This window comes from Narcine bancroftii, chromosome 1, assembly GCF_036971445.1.
Source record: "Narcine bancroftii isolate sNarBan1 chromosome 1, sNarBan1.hap1, whole genome shotgun sequence".
In the NCBI taxonomy this organism is placed as follows: domain Eukaryota; kingdom Metazoa; phylum Chordata; class Chondrichthyes; order Torpediniformes; family Narcinidae; genus Narcine; species Narcine bancroftii.
Genome location: NC_091469.1, coordinates 382,589,004 through 382,612,279, shown reverse-complemented (window position 1 = coordinate 382,612,279; position 23,276 = coordinate 382,589,004). Strand labels below are relative to the sequence as shown.

Genomic DNA, 23,276 nt, shown 5'->3' with positions numbered 1-23,276 from the left:
TGGGATGCTATTGTAAGGTTCTATAAGACATTGTTGAAGCCAAATTTGGAGATTTGTGTGCAATTTTGGTCACCTAAATAGAAAAAAGATATCAATAAGATTGAAAGAGTGCAGAGATGTTGCTGGGATTTCAGGATCTGAGTTACAAGGAATGGATAAAAAGGTTGGAACTTTATTACCTGGAATGTGGAAGAATGAGGGCAGATTTGATAGAGGTATTTAAAATTATAAGGGGTATTGACAGAATAAATGTAGGTAGGCTTTTTCCACTGAGGGTAGATGAGATACAAATCAGAGGACATGGGTTAAGGGTGAAAGTGGAAAAGTTCAGGAGGAACATCTTCACACAGAGAGTGGTGGGTGTGTGAAACGAGCTACCATCTGAAGTGGTGAATGTGAGCTCAATGTTAACATTTAAGAAGAATTTGTACAGGGACATGGATGGGAGGGTTATGGGCTGGGTGCAGGTCAGTGGGACTTGGAAAAAAATTGTTTGGCACAGACTAGAGGGGCCAAGGTGGACTGTTTCTGTGGTGTAATGTTCTATAGTTCTATGACTCCCAAGATCTTCTCAGTTTAGTTAAAAATGAAAAGGAAGCATATGTAACATTTAGGAAGGAGAAATCAGACAACACTGATGAGAAATATAAAGCAAACAGAAAAGAACAAATAAAGAATTAAGAGGGCAATGAAATATCCTTAGTAAATAGGATTAGGGAAAATCCTGAAACATATTATATGTATGTTAGGAGCTGGAGCTTATCCCAGGAAAAGGGTAGGACTACTCAAGGACAGTGGAGGGAAGGAGGGAATTTATGTGTAGAGCATGAAAAATGGGTGAGCTCCTTAATAAGTATTTACCTCAGTATTCACCATAGAGAAGATCATGGATGACGGTAAGATTAGAGAGGGGTATGTTGATATTCTGGGGCATATTGATATCAAGAAGGAGGAGGAGGTGATGGGATTTTTGAAAAAGATAGAAGATGGCGAAGTCTCCAGAAACTGAGGAAAGCAAGTAAGGAGAGTGCTGTGGCCTTGACAGAGAGCCCCGTATCCTTGTTAGCCAAGGGCAAGGTGCCAGAAGAATGAAGAATAGCAGGTGTTGTTCTTTGTATCAGAAGAGTAACAGAGATAAACCAAGAAATTATATGCTGGAGAGCCTGAATTTTCTTTTTGGTGCAGATTCTTAGGGAGATAGTTGACACATTTCAAAAAGCATAGGCATTAGGAATAACCAGCATGACTTTGTTTGGGGGAGGCCTTATCTCACACATTTGATTGATTTTTTTGATTGAGTTAGTGATGATTGATAAGGTTGGCCAATAGATATTGTTTACATGCATTTGACAACCATATAACCATATAACTACTTACAGCACAGAACAGGCCACTTCGGCCCTACTAGTCCATGCCGTAACAAATCCCCACCCTCCTAGTCCCACTGACCAGCGCCCGGTCCATACCCCTCCAGTCCTCTCCTATCCATGTAACTATCTAGTCTTTCCTTAAATGTAACCAATGATCCCGCCTCGACCATGTCTGTCGGAAGCTCATTCCACATCCCCACCACCCTTCGCGTAAAGAAATTTCCCCTCATGTTCCCCTTATAATTTTCCCTTCAACCTTAAACCATGCCCTCTAGTTTGAATCTCCCCCACTCTTAATTGAAAAAGCCTATCCACGTTTACTCTGTCTGTCCCTTTTAAAATCTTAAACTCCTCTATCAAGTCCCCTCTCAATCTTCTACGCTCCAGAGAAAAAAGCCCCAGTCTGCACAACCTTTCCCTGTAACTCAGACCCTGAAATCCTGTCAACGTTCTCGTGAACCTTCTCTGCACTCTCTCTATTTTGTTTATATCTTTCCTATAATTTGGTGACCAAAACTGTACACAGTACTCCAAATTTGGCCTCACCAATGCCTTGTACAATTTCATCATAACCTCCCTAATCTTGAATTCAATACTCCGATTTATGAAGGCCAACATTCCAAATGCCTTCTTCACCACACCATCTACCTGAGTATCAGCCCTGAGGGTACTATTTACCACAACTCCTAAATCCCTTTGTTGCTCTGCACATCTCAATAGCCTACCATTTAATGCATATGACCTATTTAGATTTGCAAGGTCCCTCATGATAGGCTCATCCAGAAAATTAAGTTTCATGGAATCTACAGTGAGTTGGAAAGTTGGATTCAAAATCGGCATGGTCATAAAAGGCAGAGTAGTGCTACATGAGTGCTTTTCTAACTCTAGATCTGTGACCGGTGGAGTTCTTCAAGGATCAGTGCTCGAATATCAGGTAATAATAAAATATAGATGGTCTGATTAGTAAGTTTACAGATGACACCAGTTGTGGATAGCAAGGAAGGTTGTCAAAAGATACTGCTGAATAAATCAGTTGGAAATTTGGGCAGAATAATAGTTTAATTTGGACAAGTGTGCAGTGTTGCATTTTTAGAAGTGAAATACAAGAGGAAAGCCTACATACAGCAAATGGCAGAACACATGGAGACACTTTATGTATAGAGGGAATCTGGTTGGCAGGGAGCTTTTAGGTTTAAGTTGATCTACATTTGGAACAGAGTTGAATTTATTAAATAATCTTAAATTTGTCAACCTTAAATAGTTTAGAGACAGGTGCCCATCTTCATCCCACATATGTGCTCCATCATTCTGTACAGTCCTACGATTGTGCTAATAGGATAAACTTAATCCAATAGCTCAAATGTTGCTATGCAAGAGATGCTTTTAGGTCGTAGAATTCCATTTTACCCTGATGTGAAAAATCATATTATGATTATTTTCATTACTCCATTATATTCCAATCCTGATCCATTGAGGAGAGCTGAAGAGCAAGTACAGTTATCACTAAAATGAGAGGCCTACATGATGAAGGGGCAACATAGCAGAAGAAATATGCTTAAGCAAATCTAAATAATGCAACAAGTAACTGATTACAACAAAGCTCTGAAGTCCTGCCACATCTAGTATTAACAACAACGGACAATTAAACATCTAATGGGAGAAGAAAGTTCTAAAAACAGATCAGTCTTCAACAAGGCAGGTTGTAAGTGCTAGACAAGACTGAGCCATTTGTAACCATGTTCATTCACAGAGTAGAGAGTGCATTTTTTTTTGTTGCTGAGGTTCCCACCTTCAGGACAGCAATACAGTAAAGCAGCTAGTAGAGCTGTGGCCTCATTGCAACAAAGACCCTGGTGTCCAGTGCTACATGTGTGAAGTTTACACATTCTTCCTATGACCATTTGAGATGCCACATTTGGTCCACTTTCACCCACATCACAAAGATAAACTTTCCCTGGTGTGTCCATGAGTGATAGAATCTGAGTGTGGGAAGGGGAGTTGATGAGAATTAATGTAGGAGAGTTGTAAATGGGTAATGATCTCCATGGATTCTGTGAGCCAAGGAGCTTGTTCCCATGTTCTATCTTCCTATGACTCTTTGACTCCAGGTTGAAAACCATCTGAATCCAGTCCACATGATTCAAAGAAACTAGCTAAGGGACCAGAAAACATCCTGGCTGTGGTACTAAAGACCTGAGTTTCAGAGCTACCAGTAATTCCATCGAACCTGATTCAGTACAGTTGCAACACTGACATCCCAGAGAGGGGGGTGGGGGGAGGGTGGTGGAGAGGTAGAAGAGCGAGGGAGGAAATCGGAGAGAGAGGGAGACAGAGAAGAGAAAAAGAGGGCAGGAAAGAGAGGGGGAAGAGGAGAGAGAGAGTGGCAGAAGAGAGAGCAGGAGAGGAGAAAGCTAGAAAACAGAGAGGGAAGGAAAGGAGAAAAATAGAGAGAGCGTGATAAAGATAAAGAGAGCGTGAGAGAGAGAGAGAGAGAGAGAGAGAGAGAGAGAAAAGCCAATTTATGTCACTGGTTCTGCTAGCCCTAGCTTGAGAAATCCAGAATTAATCTCTCTGCCTTTCTCTTTACTCAAGACCTTTGCCTCAAATATTTATCCACTCTTGTGATCTCTGTTTCAACTTCTCTCTATACAAACACATTTCATTTCCAAAAAGATTTTGCATGACAAATACCCCTTTTACACAGAGATCCTACTAAATTGGCGTATCAACAACCTGTGTTTAAAATCAGTTGGGTCGGATCAGTGTGTTCACACTGAACCAAGGAAAGCCGGTTCCGTGAGAACTTGAATAAGTTAGGGACTCAGCATCCTGGTGCAAAAGGAGCTGGGACCTGCAGCATTACAGCATTGACAACCTGGGAAGCCAAAACACATCAGCTCTGATACTACCTACATTTGAGGGAAATGCTGGGATGAAAATGACCCCATCCCGGTTTCGTCGCTTTCACACAGGTAAGTGAAACGGTTAAAAGGCAGTTAATTCTCATCTTTTAAGGGCAGTGTAAAAGGACCTAAAATTTATCTCATCTTCTTCATTCCTCGAGACAATTTTAAATTGACATGTCTTAATCAATTACTTCCAATAAGTGACCAACATCTGGCTTTCTGATTTTTCTAACCCTCCATGCATCTTATGTTGAATTGTAATCAGCATGGTTTTGTCAGGGGTAGATCATGCTTGACAAACCTGATTGAGTTCTTCGAGGGGGTTACAAAAAAGGTTGATGAAGGGAAAGCTGTGGATGTTGTCTATTTGGACTTTAGTAAAGCCTTTGACAAAGTTCCCCACAGGAGGTTAGGAAAAAAGGTGGAGGCATTAGGTATAAATGAAGAGGTAGTGAAATGGATTCAGCAGTGGTTGGATGGGAGGTGTCAGAGAGTAGTGGTAGAAAATTGTTTGTCCAGTTGGAGGCCGGTGACTAGTGGAGTTCCTCAGGGTTCGATCCTGGGTCCACTATTATTTGTTATATATATTAACGATCTGGATGTAGGGGTGGAGAATTGGATAAGCAAGTTTGCAGATGACACAAAGATTGGTGGTGTTGTGGACAGTGAGGTAGATTACCGTAGATTAAAAGGTGATTTAGGAAGGCTGGAGGTGTGGGCTGAGAAATGGCTGATGGAATTTAACACAGATAAATGTGAGGTGCTACATTTTGGAAAGGCAAATTTAAATAGGTCATATACATTGAATGGTAGACAATTGAGGAGTGCAGAGCAACAAAGGGATTTAGGAGTTATGGTAAATAGAACCCTCAAGGCTGATACTCAGGTAGATGGTGTGGTGAAGAAGGCATTTGGAATGTTGGCCTTCATAAATCGGAGTATTGAATTCAAGAGTAGGGAGGTTATGATGAAATTGTACAAGGCATTGGTGAGGCCAAATTTGGAGTACTGTGTACAGTTTTGGTCACCAAATTATAGGAAAATAGAGAGAGTGCAGAGAAGGTTCACGAGAACGTTGACAGGATTTCAGGGTCTGAGTTACAGGGAAAGGTTGTGCAGACTGGGGCTTTTTTCTCTGGAGCGTAGAAGATTGAGAGGGGACTTGATAGAGGTGTTTAAGATTTTAAAAGGGACAGACAGAGTAAATGTGGATAGGCTTTTTCAATTAAGAAAGGGGGAGAATCAAACATGGTTTAAGATTGAAGGGGGAAAATTATAAGGGGAACGAGGGGAAATTTCTTTACGCAGAGGGTGGTGGGGATGTGGAATGAGCTTCCGGCAGACGTGGTCGAGGCGGGATCATTGGTTACGTTTAAGGAAAGACTGAATCATTACATGGATAGGAGGGAACTAGAGGGGTATGGACCAGGTGCTAGTCAGTGGGACTAGGAGGGTGGGGATTTGCTACGGCATGGACTAGTAGGGCCAAACTGGCCTGTTCTGTGCTGTAAGTGGCTATATGGTTGATATACCACGGACTTGAAATTCAATACCCTATATTTGTCTCCAGAGAGGTTTTTAACTGCATTCGTCAAAATAATGACTGATGCTGTTGATTCATAGGAAAAAAAAACATACTTTACTTATGGTGAGGCTTCAAAGCTATGTTATTTTAAAGGGTCAGCCATGTTTCCCCTGCATTCATAAGCAAAATACCTCTACAAAATAAACCCTGTTAACTCATAAAAACCTGGTTTCAGTGGCCACACCACTAATTGGTTTGTTTTGGTCCCCCCTCGATATATAGTGTGTAGAAATGATAAAGAATTCCTGTAAAGAAAAAATCCCATTCCATATATATCAAGCTAACAATAAGGAAACAAAAAAAAATAACAACTGATGTAATGGCATTTAAAACATCATCCTCTCCCTTATCATCATTTCTTAACAGCTAAATGTCTATGGTAGGCTTTGCAAGGTAATCTTCAGTCACATCTGTGACCTCTGAAAACCTCCTGTGCAAGCTCATGCAGATATCTCAAAGTCAAAGCCATTGCCAGTCTCAGAAGCCTAGTGTCAGGATCTTTCCAGGTTGCCTGTACTGAGATTTACCTGCTATTGCATCCATGAAGGAAGAATGAGGTCGCATCATTAACTGCAAATCATCTCATCAAGGTGAGCTCAATGCTTGGTTTGAAAGGGAAAACAATGATGTATCCATATGACCCCCCAAAAGCCTCTGGTCACGCTGCTGCTAGTTTTTGAGGCTGACATGAAAAGAAACTTCAAGAGGGTGAACCCTCAGAAAGCATCGGCCCAGGTTTAAAACCTACGTGGATAAACTTGCTGAAATTTTTGCAGACATTTTCATCCTCTCACTGCTAAAGTATGAGGTCAACACTTGCTTCAAAAGGACATCTATTGCAAAGGTAATGTACTTCAACGATTATCAGCTAGTTGCACATCCATCAATTATGATGAGTGCTTTTGGAGTTGGTTATGGGGCAAATCAACTCTCGTCTCAAGAAGAACCAGGACCCACTTCAATTTGTTTAACAAAGGATGCCATCTCGGTGGCTCTCTTCTCTGCATTCGATCAAATGTACCACTAGAACATTGTCTTCAGGCCTTTGTTTATTAATTGTAGCTCATCACTTAACATCATCATACCAGCAGAGCTAATAATCAAACAGAGATCTGGACTCTGTCCCTTTATGGGCAATGAGTTCAGACATCAGTGGTGCAGAGGGGCTTGGGAGTCCTTGCACAAGAGTCCCTAAAGGTCAACTTGCATGTAGAGTCAGTGGTAAGGAAGGCATATGGAACACTAGCATTCATTTCAAGAGGGATAGAATATAAAAACAGGGATATGATCCTCATTTTCCTCATCCACAAACCCCCATCTGTACAACATCACCTCCTCCTTGCTGACCATCAACATGGACACCTTATGGCTCTGTTTGCCTCCTTCTCTATTCCCACTGCACTCGCGACTGCATCGTATCCAGTGCTCCCATTTAGGTCTTCTCTACATCAAAGATTCTGTATGCAGATTGAGAGACCATTTCACTGAGCACCTTCGCTCTGTCTGCTGCAATAACTGGAACTTTCCAATGTCCAACCATTTTAATTTCACACATCATTCCCACACCAACATGTCTGTCCATGTCCTCATGCGCTGCTAAGACAAGGCTACCCGCAAATTGGAGGAACAACACCTATATTCTGTCTGTTCACTTTCCAACCAGATGGCATTAATATCAAATTCTCCAGTTTCTGTTAACCCCTCCTTCCCCTCTCTTTTTCTTTCCCTATATCCCTCTGTCTCCTTTCCTCCAGCTGCTCACTTCCTTCTCTTCCCTCTCCATTCAGAGAGCTACCCCCTCTGCCATCACCTCAGCTTTTTTCTCTTCTCCCCTCTCACCTATATCTACCGATGATTTCCTACTTGTTAGCCTGTGCTCCTCACCCCTCTTCCCACCTTTTTATTCAAGTGTCTGCATGTTTTTGTTTTTCTCATACCTAGACGAAGGGCTTAGGCCCAAAATGTTACTTATCCTTTACTTACGATAGGTGCTGCATGACCTGCTGAGTTTCTCCAACACTACTGAGTACTCCCTTAGTAACTTCCTGCTGGAAGTGCACTTATGCAAGGAGGATCATTCTGCATGAACTGTTCTTTAGCACTCTGTGAAGGTTCATCCTCCTCCTTGGGAGGACTGTACCATTTTACTCTGATCCTTGGTGCATGCAAACATTCCTTATCAGCAGTTCCCATCAGTTAGAAGAATACTGTTTGTCTAAGGACCACCTTTTGAGTTCAGAGTTTTAAGAAAGTATCCTGTAGAGCAAGAATTTCAATTAGTAATCCCCACTGTTCGCAAAACAGGGCAATGTACATGAAGGAGACTAATAGCACTGATTCTGAGCAGGTGGTAATAATTATTGCATTTAAAAAAAAAATGTTTCATAACAGCACACTGTTTATACTGCTTTAATTCAGGGAAATGGGCACAGTTGGATTTCTGGGCAAGAAACTTGCACATTTTATTCTGGGTTGAGTTTTTCCTTCAGTAAAATGGAAGATGTGAAATCCTTGGTTTGTTTTTAAAGAGATAATCAAAAGTCAACAGAATAATAAATAAATACTCTTTCCGAGCTTTTTGAATGGTATGCAAAAGAAAGTTTTTCATTGTATCTTAGTACACATGACAATAATAAATGCTGGTCCTGAACCATCCACTGAATTGATGGACATTAGAGGAAAGATTGCTCTGATGTATTTCTCATTCCTCCTCTGTCTCTCCAGTTGCCGAAATTACACTTTACCACCCTTTCCTTCTGTAAATTTCCCTCAGTAGCATATCTACAGAAGTTTGAAAGTTCTATTAGCTAGAATATGAATGGGTAAGCGAAAGTGAGCTTAGTACAAAAGTAGAGGGGAAACTAAGTATCAATGTATGTTTGTGTGAGAGAAATAGTTTACTTTATTCCTTTAACAACGTCCATCACATGCTTCCCCGTCTTTCAATCTGCCAATATTCCTAACACATCAATGAGCCAGACACCAAACTGAGAGTAGTAAACATAGTCCGCTGCTGGTGCTCATAAACAGCCAAGACTGAAGCATAATGATTACTGGTTTTAACATACTTGATGTCCCAGCCACAATCGCAGGGGGCAATAAATGCACTTCTTTTGTTATAAATTAATTTTTCAACATGAGGCAACCTTCCAAAACAGAATTGAGGAAGCTTTTTCAATTAACCAAGTCTGTTTTTGTGCTGTCATATTGAAGAGCTGCACCTAGATAATTGATCCTTGGCTGGACAATTCTGAACATTACAGAAGCCCTCTTATTTGTACACAATGACCGATATTTCTAGTTTCTCCCATGGGAGGAAACATCCCTTTCACATTTACACTGTCAAACTAATCCACAGCAAAACCAATAAATAGTTTCAGGGATCTAAGATTTTGTTCTTCCTTTTGCAACTGGATCCTTGAGATCCTCATCAGCAGACCCCAATCAGTATGGATTGGCAGCATCACTTTCTCCTCACTGACCCATCAGCACAGGGGAACCTCAAGGCTACGTGCTTAGTCTCCTGCTCTATTCCCTCTTCATTCATGATTGTATAGCCAAGTTTGGCTCCAAGGCAATCCATAAATTCTCTGCTGATACCACAGTTGTTGAACAAAGAACAGATAATAATGAACAGATCTTTCCAGGTTGCCTGTACTGTTCTGCCAGAACAACAATCTCAGTGTCAGCCAGACTTTAGGAAGGGGAGACCACATACCTGTTTTCATTAACAATAGTGAAGATTAGTTCCTTCAAGTTCCTTGGAGTGAACACATTAGAGGAGCCCACCTGGAGACAGCACATCAAGGCAACCATGAAGAAGGCATGCCAAATGCCTCTACCTTCTAAGGAGTCTCAAGATTTGGAATCTTTTTTGAAAACTCTACAAAACATCTACAAGTGTGCAGTGGAAAGTATTCTGACTGGTTGCCCCATGGCATGGTTTGGAAATTTGAGATCCCAGGAACACAGAAAGTGGCAAACAACCAAGTCCATCACAGGCACTGACTACTTGTCCACTGTTGACATTTGTGGGAGACAGTGTCTCATGAAGACACCAAATGACATAAAGGATCACATTACCCTGGATGAACCTTCAAGTAGAAGTTACAGAAGCCTGAAGACTGGCACCACTATGTCAAAGAAGATTTTTTTTTCCAATACCGATCAGGCTCTTGAACCTCCCCGTATTACACCAACTATAAACTATTTTGGGACCACCAACACGGTAATATGCCCTTCCAGCCCACGAGCCGATGCCACCCAATTACACCCATTGACCTACTACCCCGGTACATTTTTGAAAGGTGTGAGGAAATCAGACCACCTGGAGGAAACTCCACAGGCACGGGGTGAATATACAAACTCCTTATTGACAGCACCAGCTTCAAACTCAAGCCACTGGTGCTGCAACAATGTGGTGCTAACTGCTACGCTAATTGCGCCGCCCCTAAAATTTGTGTGCACTTCTGAAACATCACTTTTTTTCTTGCACTGACTGTATCTGTGAATACTTATTTATTTATCCTTTTACATTTACCATCTTTTTTTTTGTTTTGGCATACTGTGCAAACTTAATTTATACTATTGGAGTTGGTGTATCTTACGTATCTGTGTGCCTATAGCAAATACGAATTTTGGTGTATCTGTACATTCTACTTAATGTATATGACAACAAACTCTCATTTTACCACATCATTTCAATACACCTCAGAATCTGTTATGTTTTGATCACTCTTCTGAGCTCTGCTGGATACAAACCATTCCATTTCAGATATTAGAACCATAGTACCTGACCACAGAACATTACAGCACAGAAACTGGCCATTTGGCTCTTCTAGTCTGTGCCAAAGACTTATTCTGCCTAGTTTCACTGACCTGCACCCTGAACATTTCCCTCCATACCCTTTCCATCTAGGTGCCTGTCTAATTTTTTTTTAACCATATATATTTATAAAAGTCAATCTCATGTAAAAGTTGACTCCCTATTTTGCCTAAAAAATCTGGAATTTTTCATTTATCTCAAGTAAAATTTGACCTTAGTTCTTCACAGATAACAGACCAACAGTTGCAAGTACCTGTACATAACCAATATGAATACAAATTTGTGATTAAAGGTTTTGTGATGCGAGCAGTTTATAGTACGTGTAAGATACTGACCTTGTGCATAGTACCTGTATTACGGTAGGTAATGGTAATATACTGAAATTATGATTTTAAAACAGATTTCACTAAGGCAGTCTGTTGAGTGTGATGGATACAAATAAAATAGCAAAGATAGGAAAATATGTCTAAGAGCTACAACACCTTACTTCTGATGCCTTGGTATTGAACTTTAATCTCAGCCCTGCCCACCTGCAGAACTGAGCTCCCAACTCCTTGCTCGCACTCACTCACCTCGGCTCTGGCTGCTTGCAGGCCAGAGCTCTCGAATGTTTTCGATGCAGATTTCCAACACAGTACCATCTACCTACAGACCAGAGCTCCCAATGCCTCTGAGATGCAGATACCTACTTTGCTCCCAACCTCCCCATAGCGATGTCCACGGTGACACCTTCATCAATTCCCACACAAACCTCAGCCTCCACAAGGCTGACACCTAGGATTTCTCCACTGCTGGATCACACAAGCCATTCCCCCTTCCTTCACCACAACTCCTTACCCTATCCACAGCTGTCCTTACTCAACTCTCATCTCCTACTCTCAATTTGCACTGTCTCAGTAGTTGAACCTACCATGAGGTCCTCTTTGAACATACCTATGACTACCTCCAAAAATAGCAATGCAATAACTCAACCTTTTTTACCCCACTCCAACTCCATATAAAACAACAAAACCTAGGACCATTGAGCTGCCAATCCTGTCTCCCTTGCTGTCAGATCTCTGTAATGGCCACAACCTTATAATTCCAAGTACTGATCCAAGATCTTAGTAAATCTGCCTTACTCGCAATAAAGGGTTTTAAAATGAACACATGTCAGCCCATTCGTATCGCTGTGACAATTTATTTGATACTTCATGTCTTTCAGCCTTTCTTTCCCTAGCATCTGATATCCCCTCAACTCCTTCACTTGCTGTCCCAATAATTAAGTTTTCTGATTATGGTCCAACGCCATTATTTACACGGTTGAAGAAAAAGTTCTTCACAAGCTGTCATTCAGAAGCCAGGTGTGAATGCTTGACTGTGCTGCTCAGAGATACAAAAAGCCCGATGATCTTGTCAACATCTCTGACAAATGCTGTCAGGTTTTAGATGTCACCAGTTTCATTCTTTAATTCATGAAAAGCCAAAATATTGAACTGACATTTTCTCTCAATGTGTTAAAGCTGTTGTTTGTGAAATTATATTGATCATTTCTTTAACACTCAACACAAGTGCTGCATAAAATTCAATAGCATGGAATTTATTTTGTTTAGCATTATTCAATTATCCAATTAAATAATTAATTATTTATTGATTTTTTTTTTGTTCTGGGTCATTTTGCAATCCTTCTGAACATGTTAACCTCTTATTTCTGGCAAGATTTTGACATCACAGGAGCATAGGATGACAATATTTCCCATCAATCCCCCATTTACTGTGAGGAATCTTGAACATGGCTTCCTGAGAATCATCACCTTTGCATGCTCCTGGGACATTACCTCCACAACACCTGCCAAGTAGATAAATTCTTCCACAACCACTGACCATCTCAGTCTCAGTGCTGGCTCCAACCTCATATTTGACCAAGTCTCCAAACTCTACCCCTACAATTCCAACCATTGATATTTGCACCAACAATCAAATTGCTGTCCCTGATTCTTTTTCACTCCATGTACAAACACCCAATCTACCACTCCTGACTCATCTCTTGCAAACATCAAAACTGCTGGTCCAGTCTACAAGCCCAATCCTTCAACACTCAAACTACCATCTTGATTCAATGACATCCCACTCCTCTGTCACAACATATTGGGGGATTGGGTCTGTGGCCATCTTGAATCTTGCTTGCAGAAAGAATACACTTGAATTCCTCGGCTACTTCTAATTGTGCATTGGTGGCATTTGTTAATTTATCAGATATTCCCATGAATCTTGCTTTAATGCCTTTACAAATATAGACATCTTTGAAAATGTCTGTGGACAGATATTGCCCTGAAAATAGTACCTTGAAAGTGTAGCCTGGGCTAGAGAGTGGTCAAAAAGTCTTTCAATCTTCAGAGTATTGAGTGCAGAAGTTGGGAGATCCTCTGCAGTTGTACAATATGTTGGTGAGGCCTCACTGGAGTATTGTGTTCAGTTTCAATCATTATGCTATAGAAAAGATGTTGTCAAGCTGGATAGGGTGCAGACAAGGATTATGAAGATATTGCCAGAACTGGGGGATGAGGGAGAAGTTGAGCAGGCTAGCACTTTATTCCTTGAAGCGTAGGAGGATGAGGGGTGATTTCATAGAGGTATACAAAATCATGAGAGGAATAGATCAGGGGAACTGTCAACAGGAATCAGTAATCAGAGGACATAGTGGGGTGGGGGGGGGGGGGGGGGGAAGATTTAACAGGAACCTGAGAGGTAACTTTTTTTTACACAGATAACAAGTTGGCTGAGGAGGTGGTTGAGCCAGGTAATATTGCAACATTTACAAAACATTTGGATAGATGCATGGATAGGATGGGTTGAGAGGGATATGAGCCAAACATAGGCAGGTGGGATGAGCGTAGGTGGGGCTTTTTGGTGAGTGCAGGAAAATTGGGCTAAAGAGTTTGTTTCCACACTATCTGCATCGAAATCAACAATTCTGAATAAAATTCATTGCTACAACTTGCACTGATATAGCCCATATAAATGGAGATTTGTGACTGGTGTAATGGAATATATATTTGGGAAAAAAAATTGGTAAAATTAGAGTAGGTTACATACATACACACATTTCAAAACAGATTTTATTTGAAATAGTGAAGAATTCATATTTAGTAACATTACAGAAACTATGGAGAATGCTATGCACATTTCACAAGTAGCTACTAATTGAAATGATGTCATCAAATGAATTGACTGGAGACAGGTCATCACATAACCATGTTGAACATTTTCACACAGCTTCTGATCTTTCTGCAAAATGCACAGAGAAGTATGTTTACCTAAGACAACAGATGGGAGCAAAAGACTAACTCCTATTGTTTGCTGGAGAAGGTGGGGATTTTGTGGCAAGTGAGAGAGTCACTTGGGCTTTCTAGCAGTTGGAAGATGAAGAGAGAGTGAGTGACTAAACAGTCACAGCTGAAGCAAGCAGGAAAAGCTTGTTGAAACTGAAACAGAAAGCTCCAGAGCGGTGGCTGGCTGGAAGTGCTATCTGCCTGATGTTTCTCTTGGAATAAGGGGAACAGAAAGGACCTCCATGGTAGCCTGAAAGAAAGAGGTTATCATCTGGAGAACCCTGATAGGGCAAGTTTCATCAGCAAGACATTGAGATGATTAATAGTGGTACCTCAGTTGTGGAAATCCTGAAACAACAAATCTCTCTGCAAACCCTACGAGAATCTTCCTGAGTAATAAGCATTTATCTTTCGAGCACCAAAGCCTGGTGAACTTTATACATGTTACTATTCTGTGCACAAAATAAGAATTGCCCACAACCAGAGAACTTGGAAGAATGAGAAGTGAGAATGAACTGTGAACCAAAGAACTTTTATTAAATTTACACACACATCATACACGTGTGCTTAGAATTAGAAGGGGGTTAATTTGGGTTAGTTAAGTTAATAGAGATAAGTTAAAGTTTGATTCTGTTTTCATGTTTAAAGATAATTAAAACAACTTTTGTTTAAGTAACCATTTGTCATGGTGAATATCTATTACTGCTAGGTTTTGGGGTCCTTTGGGCTCATAACACTGGGAGAACCGATTGCATCTTATGCTCCATGGAGATTATTGAAAATGGATGAAATAAAAGTCAGTTCCAATGTCATTCACCAAAATAAACCTCAATTTTTCACAAATGCTCTACCAGCACATTTTCTGATGAAATGCAAAACTTTCTCATTCAGCAACAATTTTTGATCAGGGATGCTCTTGAATACAGACATGGAGGAGCATAAAATACTTGGAGCTATACAAAGGTCGGAATTGGTGAGGCTGTAGAAACGGTTTTAAAATTGATGTATAAGTCAGTTGGAATGATAAAGAATGAGAGGTGACTAAATAGAGGTAAATAAGATTGTGAGGGGCTTAGATAAGGAGGACAATTAGCACCTTCCTCATGGGATAAATATAGCAAATATCAGAAGACATCTGTTTGAAGGGAAGTTTAGGGGAGAGATCAGAAGGTTTTACACAGAGAATGGTGGGGGCCTGGAATTAATTGCCGTGAGTAAATGATGAAGGGTGGTACAATTGGGACATTCAAAAGAGTCAGATAGGTACGTGGATGCAAGAAAAATAAAGGATTATGGGTGAGTGGTAGGGAAACATTAGATTGTTGTGGAGTAGGTTTACTTACCTCAGCACAACATCATGGGCCAAAGGTCCTGTACTGTGCTGTAATGTTTTATATTCTACAATGGATAAGGGAACAGACCCAGGGCAGTGTCAATCGATCTCCAGTAATCTCAATTTCATTAGAGGAGAAATGAGTGAGCCTTCAGGTGTGCACAGTAACAATCAACTTTGGAGGTAATAATAGAATAGGTGAGAGAATGAAAGATATACCAAAGTGCAATGCCAATGTTATATAATTATTTTGTGAGTGGAAGCTTCATCCCAAAGATACACTGGTAAATTAACTGGCAGCAGAAAATTATCTTTAGTGTAGGTAAATGGATAAATGATCAAAAAAAAGTGTTGTTGGGCACAGGGGCATATTTAGGGTATGGCAGGCATGTGCCACATGCCCTGGATGCCACTTGAGGGGGGGTGCCACTTGAAGGGGGAGGGTGCCACTGAGCCAGCACCAACCCCCTGGTCAGCACCACTGCCAAACCACCCCCCCCGACCCCCAGGTCAGCACCACCATCAGCACCCACCCTCCCCCCCCCCCGCCCCGGGTCAGCACTAACACAACATGGCAGCCACCAAGGCCAACTCTCACAAGACCTCGTCACTATTTATTTTGATGCATTGGCCACCCCTGCCATAGGTGCTATTTTGTGTAGATATTTCCTGGTTGGGCACGTGAAATAGAGTACGTTGCAAAGCTACAAGAGAATAAAGGGAGAATGGGTCTGACGGAATTGCTTTGGACAGAATCTGTGTGAATGCAACAGGCCTCCTTCTGTGTGACAATAAGCAAGTTCTTAAGCTGTCAGTCACTGTCCTAACTCACTGCAGTGTTCCACTGTTAATTAATGTGTAAATGTAACAACTGCTTGATAATCAGAGAAGTTGACAACAACCTTTCTGTTTTGCAAGGGAAATGAGAGAGCAATGTCAATACCCAACAAGTTGTGGTGATTCACAATCTTGCTGTATCACTTCCTCGGTGTAAATTGCTGAATTACTTACACATCAACACTCTTGAGTGTATTAAACTCAGCATTATTTTGCCAACATGTACAACTCAATGATAGGTTGAATCGTTTGGTTGCAGCAGTACAAAGTAATGACATAAAGCACATGCAATGACAAAATGTGAAAACAGCTCAGGCCTGCGATTGTCCAACTGTTTCCTGTCAGCATCATTTCTAGCTACCTGTGGTTGCAACGTAACAGTCAGCAGTACTGCCATGGAGATTGTAAGGTAAAAACATCATGAGATGGGACCGGAGAAGGAGTCACCCAGTACTAAGGAGTAACAAGATGCAGTTGTGACCTTGTACTCTCAAGATAAGAGTGGGGATGACAAATTGACAGCAACAGTTTATTCATTGGACAATGTCATGGTATGATAATTTACTAAGTACGAATCCTAAGGTATATAAAAAACACCATTTGCTGATAATGGCAGAATGCGCCTTCTCCAACTAACACTGTTAGTTGCAAGTGTTACAATCCGGCAATAAAGAACAAAGAACCTTGATTTCGACTCAGTCTGGTGTTTGACTCACTCATTCTTGAACAAAGCAGACCTAACAAGATATCACTTTCATTCAAGAAGGAAGCAGTTGTTTGTTATTATCCAGCTGGTGGATTTCCAGAATAATCATCTGAAGATGATATTTGGAACATTAATCATAAAATAATTAGAAGATAATTAGAAGAGGAAACCTTTCTTCATGAAGATCATACTAAATCTAGTCTTTCATTCCAGTGAGACAAAATGTGATAAGAGTTTTTATGCTACAGACGAAGAATAGGTTGGACAGATCTAATGTGTACAAATGAAGCAAGTTAATATTCAATTGGCAGACAAAACTATTAGAAAGTTAATTGAACAAGTGCTTCAAATTTGTTCTAAATAATTTGAAATTCTAAATGAAGACATAAGAAACTGCAGTTACTGGAATCTGGAACAAAGAGCAAGATGTTAAAAGGATCTCAACAGGTCAGACAGCATTAGTGGAGGCAAAGAGTCATGTCCCAAAGACCGACCATTCTTCCACGGATGCTACCAGATCTGCCGAGTTTCTCAGGCAGTTCAGTTTTGCTTATATTTCTAAATGGGCCAGGAGACAAGAAGGGTGAGCAACATAAAAGTCCACATTTGTTGTACTAAAATACATTTGAATATAATGCTCTCACTTGCCAGTGAAAGCTCTACCTGTCAACTGACTCCATTATTCATGTGATACTACACTTTAATATTGTTAAAGAACATTGGAGATTTTCCCTCTTCAAAGGAAATAAATTAAAGTTCAAGGCTCCTTTTATTGTCATGTAATAATACACATAACGTGGTGAGATTGTAGTAAAAACACACTGAAATACTGGAGGAACTGAGCTGATCTTTTCAGTGACCATAGAAAGGAAAGATATGTTGCTGACATTTCAGACCTAAGCCCTTAATCAAGGAATATGCAGAATGAACCAGAAGCTGAAAATCTCAGAAAATCTTAGAATTCAGACAATGCTGGTTGCGGGAGGAATCCAAAGCAACTAAAGGAGTTGAATGAATATGATAAGGGGAGAGGTAAGAATTTATCATGTTGGGGGAGAAAAAATGGTGGCAAAGGGCTTGAAAGGCTAACCAAAAACTCCCCAAGGAAAGAGAATAAAAGACAGATAAAAGATCTCCAAAAATAAAAAGAATCCAAAAAGGCAACCAGAAAAATGAAGAGAAGAAAAAGATGGGAAAGAGAGCAAAGATACCAAAAGTAGGAGGAAAAGAAAGGTGGAGGTGAAAAGGCTGACCCTAGGCCTACTAGGACATTGATGGTGGTGGCGGCGAGCCCTGGAACTTCCTGAGAGGTGGATGACTCGCCTGGGAGGGTGAGAAAAGAGGACCCAAAAAGGTTCGATTGTGAGGGGGCTAGGGAGAGGGTGTGACTGAGGCAAGTGCTGATTGCGAGGTGGTGGAGGCGTGTGGATGGCAGGAGTACCCATGTCCCATGGAAGTGGTGGCAATGGTAGTAGCATTAGCGGCGGAGGAGGAATGGTGGACCAACAGAGAAAAATACTTACAGGACAAAGATCTGAGCGAGGGCTAGGAGGACACCACAGTTGAAGTGGCTTCATAGGAAAGAGGTGGCGGGGCTGGCAGGCGATGGGAACAATGCAACCAGGGAGGCGTGGGGACCCAGTGGAGAGAGGAATGGGTGGGAGGTGAGGACAGCACCAGTCCAACAACTTCAGATGACAAAGAGAAAGAGACAAGAAGAGGAGAAGGAGAAGAAGAGAAGGTCTGAGAGACAAGGAAGGCAGTGGGGGAGGGGGGGTTGGAAGAAGGGGACAGAGAGATTGTTAACCACTACCAGGGACATTATGGAAGCTATTAGAAAATGCAAAAAATCATTAAAAAAAACTGGTTGTAGGCCAGAATGAAATTAAAGAAAGGTTAAATAATGTAACAGAAAGGGTAATGGTGACAGAAGAGAGACTAGATAGGGTGGAAGGGAGATTGGAAAGGAGGGAGAACAAGATGGATGTATGGATAAGAGAGGGAAAAATGTGAAAAAATGGATTTTTCAGAAAACTATAATAGGAGAAATAATATAAAGAAATTGGTGGTGAAGGAGGGTGCAGAGGGGAGAGACCCAGTGGGATTCTTTAAAAAAGTATCCCAGAAGTAATGGGGAGGGACCAAATTGGGGATTATTTGGAAATAGAAAGAGGCCACTGATCTACTGCCTCTCGTCTGAACCCAGATCAAAGACCCCATTCCGTCCTGGTCAAGCTCCTTCATTACCAGTCAAGGAGTGAATTTTATGGGCAGTGGCAAGGGGAGAGAAGGAGAGGAGGGAGCCAGCTGAATATGAAAGTGAGAAAGGTCCTCTTTTTTTCCAAATATTAGTGCGGCACTATTAAGGCGTAGGAAGGAATTTGATGCAGTTAAAAAAAAATTAAAGTAAAAAGGGATTGAGTTCACTCTCCTACACCCTGCAACTTTAAAAATAACAAAGGCCAGGAAGGGAGAGGAAACCAAAGGAAATAAACAAAACATTTAGAAAGTTTTATAAATAATTGTATAAATCAGAATCAGTCGGAGATTCTGTTAAAATACAGGTAGTCCCTGACTTATGACCACAATAGGGTCAGAAGAATTGGTTGTAACTCAGGTTGATCGTAAGTCAGGGAATGGAGTGCTGTGGGGAACGGGGACCTTGGCTGCCGCTGTGAAAGGGACCTCAGGATTTCAATTGAAAAGGGGACCTCAAGCTGGCATAGGAAACAAGGAATGGGGACCTCAGGCTGTCGCGGAGATTGGGGACTTTATGCTGCCATGGGAAATGGGGAACGGGGACCTCGGGCTGACACTGGGAATGGGAACCTCAGGCTGCCGCGAGAAACAGGGAACGGGAACCTCAGGCTGCTGACAAAGAACGGGGACTTTGGGCTGCCACAGGAAATGTGGAACTTGGGCTGCTGCTGGGAATGAGGACTTCAGGCTGTTGCGGGGAACAAGAAATTTGGGCTGCCACTAGGAACAGGGAATTCGGGCTGCTGATGGGGAATGGGGACCTCGGACTGCTGATGGGGAATGAGGATTTAGGGCTGCCATGGGAATGGGGAGTGGGGACTTAGGGCTACCGCCGGGAGCATGGACCATTGTATACCTTTAATACAAAATATGTACTTGTACAATAGTTTTAATAGAGATTTAAAACAATTTTGGTCATATGTGCAGGTGGACATAATTCGCATAGGTTGGAAGTAGAGGACTACCTGTATATGATTTCTTGCTTACACTGGAATGACCAAATTTGGATCAGGATGAACAAGAGGGGCTGAGTGTTTCCTTCTCTAGAAAGGAGATCAAGGAACAATTGGGCTCATTACAGATCAACAAATCACCAGGGGAGGATGGGTTCCCATCAAATTTTACAAAGAGTTCAAAGATCTCTTCATGTCCCTTCTTATGAGGGTGGTGGATTAGGTGGCAGAGACACAAACAACAATCATTGTAGTGATCTGGAAAAAGGATATGGATCCACTGAATCTCTCCTTCTATAGACCCATTTCATTACTGGATTCGAATTATAAAATTATAACAAAAGCATTGGCACAATATTTGCTGAAGTTGACAAAGCCAGACCAAGCTGGATTTGTAAAAAAAGAGGGAATCAGCAGAAAACATAAGTAGATAACTTAATATAGTGCATCTGGCACAGTTGGGGGTGGACCCAGACCCGAGTATGGTTTTGGGATGGAAAAGGCCTTTGACAGACTGGAATGGGACTTTCTGTTCAAAGAACTGGAGAAATTTGGACTGATACTCATTCATTAATTGGGTAAAAACATTCTTCCATAAACCCCCAAGCTAAAATTGTAACAAACAGGCAGGTGTCTCTGGTGTTTCCACTGGGTAGGTCCAGTAGGCAGGGTGGCCCACTGTCCCCAGCATTGTTTATATTAGCTATTGAACCAATGGCAGAAGCCATCCAACAGGATCCAGAAATAAAGGGTTCAACAAGGGCCAGGAGAACAAAAATCAGTTTATTTGCAGATGTTGTACTAGTGTATTTGACTGACCCAGAGGGATTGTTGGCCAGGCTGAGGACCACACTGGAAGATTATGGCAAGATCTCTGGGTATGATAAATGTAAAATCATGCCTTTGACAAAGGGGAATTAAAGACAGTACCAATAAGGGAGTCAGTTTAAATGGCTGCAAGAGAGCATTAAATATTTGGGGATAAAAGTAGATAAGGATTTGAGTAATTTATATAAACTCAGTTATCTCCCTTTGCTTTGGAAAATTGAGGATGATTTGGATAGATTGAAAACCCCGCCCATAACTTTTGTGGACAGGGCTAATTGTGTTAAAATGAAGGTGATGCCAAGACTGCAGTATCTTTTTCAGTCCTTGCCCTTTCCATTGTCCCAAGACTTCTTTAAAGCACTCAGCAGATGTGTCAAGAAGTTCTTGTGGAATGGTAAGGTGGCTGGGTCTCCATGGAAAAATTGACTGGGGTTATGAACTGGGAAGTATGAAATTAACAGACTTCAAAAAAAAAATTATTGAGTGGCACATTTGAGGTTTATCGCTTCTCTCTATAAGGGAGTTGGTACCCCCTCCTGGGCACAAATTGCACTACACACTGTAAGAGAAAAGATAGCAAGAGAGTTAATATACAAGTAGGACACTAAATTGATATCAAGGGAAACAGATAACCTCATATTAAAACGTATCATCAATGTATCAGGCCAAAGGTGGGGTTGTCTCCTTAAACCCCCTTGTTCCAGAATAAATTAATACCTACATCTCTGGATAATAAGATTCTGGACACCTGGTGTCAGAAGGGGATCAGGTGTATTGAGGATTGTTACGAACGAGGGCAATTCACATCATTTGAATAGCTGACGAATAAGTATGATTTGTTGAAGAAACCTTCTTTTGCTATCTTCAATTAAAATCTTTCTTAAGGGATAATTCGGGACAATCTATGGCCCTACCTGTGTAGTGACACGGGGATTCTAATTCAGAGGGGGAATACACAGATTTATTTCTATTATGTATCTCCTATTCCAAAGTGGGGGCCCGAAGCTGGGCTTACAAAAGGCAAGGGAAAGGTGGGAGATGGACTTGGGCACAACAATCCACAAGCAGTGCTGGTCAGACCTGTGTCGGGACACCATGACAGGAGTTATTACTGCCAGATACTGGTTGGCGTAATATAATTTCTTGCATCAACAAATCCAAACCAGAAATTTCAGAAATGTGCTTTAGGTGTGCTGTGGAAATTGCAACCTTTATCCATTCAACCTGACTGTGTACAAAGGTGAGATCCTTCAAGGAGGACCAGAGGGACATTCTGAAAAAAATTACAAAAGTGGATTTTACACAGATTTCAGAATTGTACCTTTTTGGAAACATTTAAACTGTCCAAGTACCAAATTCAGTATGTGAAGGTTGCCTTGGTGGTAGCCAGGAAATGTATAGTGCTCACGTGGAATTCAAAATCCTAACTAAGTATTACACGATGGAATATGGAAATGCAGAGCTGTATTCCCCAGGAGAAAATTATGTACAATTTGAGGAGGAACTATGACACATTTGTTGGGGTATGGAAGCCTTATCTGCAGCATATAGGTATGCAGATATAGCTACACCCCTTCCAAATAGAAGAAAAGTAAAAATCCATTCTAATAATGAAATGGATGAGATAAATGAAGTGGGTCAGAGTACAGATGACATGGTCTTGTTTCATATCTTTTTCATTTTACTTTGTTACTCTTGGTTTATATTTGGTTCCTTTAAGGGTCACCAACTCTATAGATTTTTGGTTCTTTATGTTTATTTAATTTACATAATCTTTTCCTTGTGGTATTAGGGTATAGGATGGAAGGGAGGGGGTGGGCAGGAGAAAATGGATTCTGAATGTAGTGTAATATATTATTGTTGAGAAGATTGTACTGCTGTTTTGGATTTGTGAGTCTTGGAAAATCAAAAATAAAATATATAAAAAAAATAATTTATCACTTGTGCAAAAGGAGACAGGAAGGGAGATACAGAGCTGGGAGAATGGTATGGGTGGGGGGGCTTAACGAAAGCCAGAGGTTGATATTAATGCCATCCAGTTGGAGGGTGCCCAGTTGGAAGGTGAGGTGTTGTTCCTCCAATTTGCAGGTAGTCTCAGTCTTGGTGTCATGTCAGCAAGAAATGGAAGAAGGAATTGAAATGGATGGCCACTGGGAGATCCATGCTATTGTGATGGACAGAGCTGAGGTGGTCAACAAAGCAATCTCCCAGTCTGCATCCACTCTCTGATGTAGAGGAGACAGCTCAGATGAAAAGGAGGGTTGCGACAGCTTCATGGTTAGATGAACTTGGGATATGCTCAACCCTTGATTTTGAAACATCATGAAACCCTCACAAATGTGCTACTGTTTTGTGATATGCAG

At 41.2% G+C, this 23,276-nt stretch overlaps 1 protein-coding gene across 10 annotated transcripts in view; it reads right to left on the bottom strand.

Annotated features, from left to right (window-relative positions):
- fars2 (phenylalanyl-tRNA synthetase 2, mitochondrial) overlaps nucleotides 1-23,276 on the bottom strand; it is a 423,747-nt gene that overhangs the window by 56,259 nt on the left and 344,212 nt on the right. The window lies entirely within an intron of this gene.